Source organism: Euprymna scolopes, chromosome 24 (assembly GCF_053919585.1).
Source record: "Euprymna scolopes isolate OS-2025 chromosome 24, ASM5391958v1, whole genome shotgun sequence".
In the NCBI taxonomy this organism is placed as follows: Eukaryota; Metazoa; Mollusca; class Cephalopoda; order Sepiida; family Sepiolidae; genus Euprymna; species Euprymna scolopes.
Window position 1 is genome coordinate 65,220,042 of NC_136505.1, and position 8,368 is coordinate 65,228,409.

The window sequence follows — 8,368 nt, forward strand, 5'->3', positions numbered from 1 at the left end:
TTATCCATGGTCCACTGTAACAAAAATGAAACAATATGGTTTTTTTTTACTATTATAACCAAATCCAGAAAGAACGCGAGACACGCATGTGTGGTTAGCGAAGGAACGATTTTTTGCGACACTTGTCGAATTCGCTGTGTTTTTCCAAATGGAAAAAAAAAACATGTTTGCGAACATTTATAAATAATGAATTTCACTTTCCCCCCTCCCTCCCAGATGAAAGAAGAAGTATATAAGGAAACGAAAAATACAATAAATGCGGAGTATGTTATATATGTTGCTAATTATTTTTGACTGTTTTATAGTTGGTTAAAATATAATTGCGATAAATATAGGACGCTAAACCCAGATGTGATGTATAGAAAGCTGCGACGTGATTGCTTTAAATCTAACAATATGTAAATAACGGTAATGCAAGTAATGGCAAATGGCATATGAAACTTTAAAGTCATTAAATGATTCATAGCAATGCGTGATGACATGTATAAGTTTAAATAGAATAAATGATGTATAACAATGTGTGGCGATTGAACTGCGGTAGTGAATTAGGGCTGCGGTGTTCGTTTTTTTATGTTTGTGAACATTCCAGAATAATTTTTTTGAATAGTGAAACGCACTGGTGGTTGCAAACATATGAGTGTGCAATCCAGCTGATATCGGTGTCAGATCAATATAGTTATAATTGTTATAGACGTACCCGGTCCTGTTTAGGAGAGGGGGAAACATGAGCTACTTCGTCTTTAGGTTTTTGCAATAGTGATGATGTCGCTCCAAGTAAATAAGATAAGATTTAGGTATATCTAATAAATGTGTCTGTAACAGCGTTCATAAGTTACATAAGATGGCGGGTAAAAGTTTAGACGAAATAAATTCGGATGTAGCATCTGTCATTGTAAACCTATCGTAATTTGGTCCAGACGGAAATTTCTGCAATCCAATTATTATATAGAAGAAGAAGAAGATAGAAGAAGAAAGAAAATAGAAGATAGATACAAAAGAAGTAGAAGAATAGATAGAAGAGAATAATAAGAAGATTAAGTCGAATTTTGAATAAGAATCACGAAATCCATATATTAATCTTTTTTATATTATTCAGAATACGGATCGTGCTTATATGATATTATTATTTAGAAACCCATTTTAACTAAACATTCAACAGATGTTATATTTTTGCAATAGTATATTTTTATTCAAATTATTTTTTTAGATTTAAATTGTTTATTTTTAAAAAGTTATTTATTGACAGAGTTTATTCGTTTGTTAATTATTGTTTTTTATTCACTAAATTTTTAATTAGGTTTTTGTAGTACTCGATTGCTTCTTGCTTCAAATATACATAATTTTATATACATAAGTATGGTTTTTAATTTGTATTTTATATTGAATAAAGTTAAGTTTCAGTATAAATCGAATCAGGTTTCTTTTATTTCTTTTTTGTTAAATGTGATATTTAAGTAAATAATTATTAAATGTAATAAAATTAATTTTAAATCCATGAAACAGCAAAATATTTATTTACAAAATATTGTTATGCAGAGTCAACACACAACTTTTCCACTTTTCTCATTTTTCTTTTTATCGACTGGCTCTTCAATAGATCCTGCTTTCTATGACTTAAAGCGTAACGTCATTTTTCAGAAATTAGGCCTACTATTATGAAAGTATCGTCATTAGTCGAGAATAAACTCCGATGCTCTTTTTTACTACTACATAAAGGGAAAACGCTCCTGCTTTTCTAGAATTACTCGACTTACACTATATCATTACTTTATATGTTGAATATCAACAAATGAGTTACCAAATATCATCTTTGATCCCATACGAACACATTTAGAATTTTATTGTGCTTGCATTTTAAATGGTTCATTCCTTCCGCCATCCGATACCAACGAATATAAGGTAAAACAAATTTTCGCATTTTTTTTTTTATTTCTGGCTTGACTTACTCTTTCTTTAACCTTACGGTAACAGCTAACAAAAGATGGCGCTATCTTCCACTTTCCTTTGATATTGTTTTCGCCTTTCTATTCTCCTAGTAATTTATAAGAACGAAATTTGAAATTCCACCTTACGAGTAAATTTGATTGCATTCTGTTTGTAGAGTTGCTTTTTGCATTTTATCTGAAACATGAAGTGAAGCGTAGCAGACAACCAGTGTGACCAAATAACAGAGGCTGGTGTAGAAATGGGTTAGCACATTAAATAAATGATTTAATTTTCACGTTTACAGACGAAAATTTTATTTTAAATTGGAGTGTAGTTGATTACATACCGACCAACCGTAATGTGTGACCGGACGTAAAATCGTACATAGAGGAAATAAACCTCATTATTCGGAAATAAACTGTTTACAACGATATATTTTTTTATCAATAATGGATATTTTGTATGTCTGTCTGAACCTAAGATTATACTATTTCAGACTTTGCGAGAGTGCAACACATATGACAACAAATAGTTACCTTAGTTAGGTCGGTTATACAACGACTACCCTTTCACGTCGCCTTACCATGAATAATACAGAATCTAGGGCAATATTACAACATTTACTATTAAAACATAACTGCCCCCTCCCTTGGATTTAGAGAAATTTTTGTAGAAACACACAATATATAACGAAACCAACGCTAAGAAGTAAAAATACTTTAAACTATATATATTAAAACAGTAAAACCTGCCCTTAATCAAACCACACACCAATCAAGCAAAAACACTCAAATGCCTGTTGTAATATTCCGCCTCCTACTTGACCCAACCCTAATCACAGAACTTGGTACCCCTCTCTCATACACTGTGCACTCACAGCTCGCACGCATTCACCTCGGCAACTATATTATAAACTCCCAGTTCTCCTCGCAATAATATTCACCCATACTTTTTGACTATGTATTCTTTGAAAGACGAAAAGCAAAACCGTGGCCAACTTCGAACTACACATGCAACTTATATTAATGCTTTCGGTCTACACACTAAAACGATCATCAAAAGGTCTAATACCACAGAAGCTCTCTCTTGTCTTTAACAACGTGTATTTAAATATGTGTGTATATATTGTGTGTTACTGAGCTAACATTATATATATATATATATATATATATATATATATATATATATATAGAGAGAGAGAGAGAGAGAGAGAGATATTCACTATATTCTTTGTTGCGAAAATGACCCCATGCATTACTTTTTCCATTTTGGCGGGAAGGAATTAGATTCTGCATGCTATTACTTCATATTGTAAGGATAATGTAATAACTATTCTGTATTCCTGAGTCGATCATCCCATATATTACCTCCCCATTTGGAAGCACAGTGTTGTGTATGTTCATTCAGCATGATACTATTTTCCATAACGTAGCTTTCTTTTATGCTCTTTAGTCATGATGCAATTCTCACAGCATTAACACTTCTTATTGGGGGCTAGTGGTGTAGTATATATTCTGTTCTTTTATGACACTGTGATCCCAGGCATTTTGTCCTCTATTTGGCCATGAATATATGATACCAATTGAAAACATACCTAGGAAGTGCGACAGTAGAAACGAATTCATAGACACAAGAGGAATAATATGTATGCATGTATCTAATATATGCAATGTTATATATATATTAATCCATTTGTAACAAAACTACAAAAGGAAGAAGCAACCAGAATCTAACGCCAGGACATTTGGATGGAATTTGTGATTAAAACGTGTAAACTACAAGAAACAGAGAAAGTAAATCTTGATACAAGAGAAGGTGTTGAACTGCTTAACCTTAAACAGATTAGAGCATACGGAAACAAATTACGCTTATAAATATAGAAGTTTTGCAAGATATATTACTAAATAAAGGCAAATAACCAAAAAGATTGGAAAATAGCTGAGACGATCAAGAAAATTCTTACAAAATTACAGTAATTTTTAAAACTTTTAGATTAACTAATGTAAGGTAATTACTGACTGGTATTAAGCTTATATGCAATGATCGCGAATTCTGGTGAATGTGTGATTCTAAATCAATATAACTTTCTCTAGAGTCCATTGACTTCATACAGACTTACCCATTAATATATTTGCATCCTTGTCATGTGTCATGCTTTGCTCCCGTCACACAATAGGAGGTTTTTATGTACAGAAAAATCAGTTGTCCAATAAAGAGCACTTATCCAATAAAGAGTGCATCTTATGCGTATTCATAATATGCACGCGATGCCAAAAGAGATTGAACAATGCAGAGCGAAGGATCTGACTTACAGCAAGTCTTGATTAAATTGTGCATGCATACATCTGTTTACATGAGGCAAATGATCGAACATCAGTTTGTCAGTTAGTGACAACGAGATACTCGCCATGCCCCAACGATCACGTTTGGTCGGCACGAAAAGTGTATTTCTTATCAGCATTGACTTTTACAATCTGTATCTTTCAATTATCAGGGGCCATTCAAAAGTGTTATATCTAAATGATAAAATATATAAGCGCATACAGAATATGTTAACCGCATACCCCGGAAATAAATTGATATAGCAATTTATTTCCGGAGTATACTGTAAACATATGCCGCGGTCCATGAATTAACAGAAAATACTATATATATATATATATATATATATATATAGATATATATATATATATATATATATATATATACGTGGAGGCTACCTGGCGTTGCCCAATCGTAAAATACGCATAATATTATAGTTTAATTAATGCAGGTATTAACCGTAACGTAAAGTGCTTTTTCAAAAAATTAAATAAAAAATAGAAAGAAACTGAGACATGTGCATGCAAGTATTATATTTTTTCGAAGCAGTTCACTTCTTGTAAGTAAAAGAATACTTGAGCTGAGATATAAAACAAAATCTAAAGACAGTGAGTCCAGTATGATAACCAGTAAGCCAGCCTGACACGATCTGTAAAAAATATTTTCAAACCTTCTTATTCCCAACATAAGTAATTTGTCATGTGAACAATTCACGCATGCGCCTTCGTGAAACAGTTTACAAACAGATAAAAATCCGATGAACCCCACGTACCAATTTTTTTCAATTTTCACTCTTAGCAACCCTTTTTCACTCTCAGCAACCCTTAGCAACTCTTTTTCACTCTCAGCAACCCTTAGCAACCCTTTTTCCGGATGAAAACTGATTAAAACGTTTTCTACGCGTCTGAATATACTATATACCAAATTTCAAGCCTGTAGATCAAAAGTTTATTGAGTATATAGGTTGAAAAATGTGCCCACACGCATTCTCACTTTTATAGATATATAATTATGCATATAGATGTGTGTGTCCGTGTGTATGTTAGCTAAGTAAGTAACACACACAGTATGCATATATATGTAACGCTTTATTAATCTTTGAACCTACACAATACCAAAAGAATTCCTAAATATTTTATCTAAATTCCACATTTTAATCAATTCAATCATCAAAACAAGAAAGCAGACACCAAATTACTATATGTAAAAATTACTAAACTAGAAAAAGGAAACAAACTTATTCAGCTATATAAGCACAGAAGCTATGAAAACGACATTATAAAAAACAGCAATCCAATTTATTAACTCTGAATCTAAAATTTAAAAAATGTTTTAATAAACTCTGCAACCATCCAAATATTATTACAAAGCGAACACAACAAACATATTTGTAATACTTAATAAATCTTACAATCACAGTAAACATCAAAAAATTCTTGATGACCATACAAAATTCAAAATAATTGATAACAACGTTTCTGAATTTTGGGGGATGAGGATTAGTTATTCGTATAATTTGGATTCATCGGACTAATGTACTCATCGAGTGTGATTTTTACAATATTTCCGTCGATGTAACATCCGAATTTTTTTTTAGGTATATCTTGTCGAACTCGGGAATATTTTTGTTGAACTCGAGAATTTGAACAGAATTTCGAACGGAACCCTTTATTTACTTCACGGGGTAGGATGAACTCATTCCATCAGCCATGGCTGGTCCTAAGTAATTCGCAATTGTATGTTTCGGTCGCCCACACTGAAGATTGAACCAAGAAAATGTCAGTTTTTTTTTTACATTTTTTAATAATTAAGAATGATATTTTTTCTGAAGGTTAAAGGTTCAATCCTCAGTGTGAGCGACCGAAAAATACAATTGATAATAATTTTGCTAATATATTAACGACACAAGTCCAAAGACCTATCACTGCTAACCATGCACAAATAAGTAATTACCAACTATCCATAATAATTATGGATTCTAAACCTGATTATTTATACGGAACAGTTGAAATATATAAACCGAATTTATCTCTCAGACCTTAACATTCCAATATATTCCTTAACTATAATAATAATGAAGTAAATAACTACATTATTTTTACAACTCTCCCATCCCACCGCATCACTATTCATCTCTGTAAACTTAATATCAATTTCCACGCACCCACAAAAGCATAATTGCGCCTCCTCTGATTTAAGACAAATATTCGTAAATAACACTAACATAATATATTCTGAAACAAATTTTAAAATACCTTATATTATAATAGAAAAAATGCGAGCATGAGTAGTAATATGGTTAAGCTTAAACATGGACAAGTAAAGGACTAGTTGTTAAAACTGGAACAGAAAAGGACAAGATATTCTAGTAAAAAATATAATGAATTTTTAACTTCAAATATTGCAGCATTAAGAATTGATTATATAATGTTAAATTGGATTAAAAAAAATTCTTAATACTGCAAACTGTCTCTTAACCATATATTAAAAAACTGCCTCTTAACTATATATCCCAAAACTGCAACTTAACCATATATTAAAAAACTGCCTCTAAAACATATATTCAAAACTGACACTTATCCATATATTCGAAAAGTGCAACTTAACCATCTTTTCGAAAACTACCACTTAACCATATATTAAAAAAAAACTGTCACTTAAAAATATATTCAAAACTGTCACTTTACCATAAATCAAAAACCTGCCTCTAAACCATGTATTCATGACTAAAACTGCTACTTAACCATGTATTAAAACTGACTCTTAATCATATATACAAAAACTGCCACTTAAGCATATGTGGGGGCAGCCCCACATATAAAACCTTGGTCAATGTAGGGGCAATCCTTCATTCCAATTGTCACTATCCAACTGCCCTACTCCCCAGGGAGTTGGTTCCCATTTCCCTTTCACTCCTCACATTAAAAATCGGCCTTGTGCCTAATTTGCTCGGTGGGGAAGCAAATAAATACCCTTTTCTTGGCCTTTTGGCCAAGATCAAAGTTTAGTATCTGTTCTTACTACATACTGTACTTATGTTTTTACTTTGTGACATAAAGTGGGGGATCAATTTTCTGTATTAATTTAATGTAAAATGATCACCCACTTCACAAACAGTCAGTCTCAAAGCCATTCAAGTCATTCGCCAGATCATTCATGCTGTTTTTTAAGGATTCCAGTTATTTTTTAAGCATTCAAGTCATTCTTAAGGTCATTCAAGTCATCCTTAATTTCATTAAAGCCATTCTAAGTCATTTACTTTTTATTTATTTAAGTCATTTCAGCCCATTTTTCGGTCATTTTAGTTTATCTTTAAGAATTTTATGTCAATACTGCATTGACGCATTCATTCATTACACGAGAGCACGCGACTAATGGCTATCGGTCTTGTTCATAAAGGAGCCACTAAAGTTGTATGAGAAGAACGTGTTCGTAGCATGCGGTTAAACATGGTATGAATGCGTCTATTTAGTTTCTGAAACTAGCGGTATTCATAGGACTGGTTGATTCCTCTTAGTTCTCTAATAGAGGTGATTTGTACCCCACAACATATATATGTATATATATGTATATATATGTATATGTAGATATATGTATATATGTATGTATATATGTATATATGTATGTTTATATATATATGTACATATGTTTGTATATATATGTATATATGGTTTGAGTTGTCCCCCTTTGTAAATTGGCTGTTTGGAGGAATGGAAAACAAGATGGCTCTGTGTGGTTTGAGTTGTCCCCCTTTGCGAATTGGCTGTTTGGAGAAATGGATGACTCTGGTTGATAGTCAATTTGCATAAGTGGAGAAATGGACAGCATATAAACGGTACTTTTTTTAAGCAGGGTGAAGAGCTCAGAGAGTGAAACGACGGTTGGAAGAAGTGACGGCGAATTCTTTTTGTGACGGCGAATTCTTTTTGTGACGGTGAATTATTTTTGGACGTTGAAGAGCTCGACCTTTGGGAAGGAACAGCTGTGACTTATATATTTTTTTAATTACTTTTTTTCTACTTCACTACGAGCGGGAACTATGGAAGCAAAGAGGATCAGCAGTGAAATGCTTAAGACGTTCTCTTGAGAGGGAGATGTTATAACCTGGCTGACCAAGGTT

General features: G+C 32.3%; 1 pseudogene; it reads left to right on the top strand.

Annotated features, from left to right (window-relative positions):
• The first annotated feature begins 7,218 nt into the window (after positions 1–7,218).
• On the top strand, positions 7,219–7,355 carry LOC145246967 (U2 spliceosomal RNA; annotated as a pseudogene).
• Positions 7,356–8,368: the final 1,013 nt, after the last annotated feature.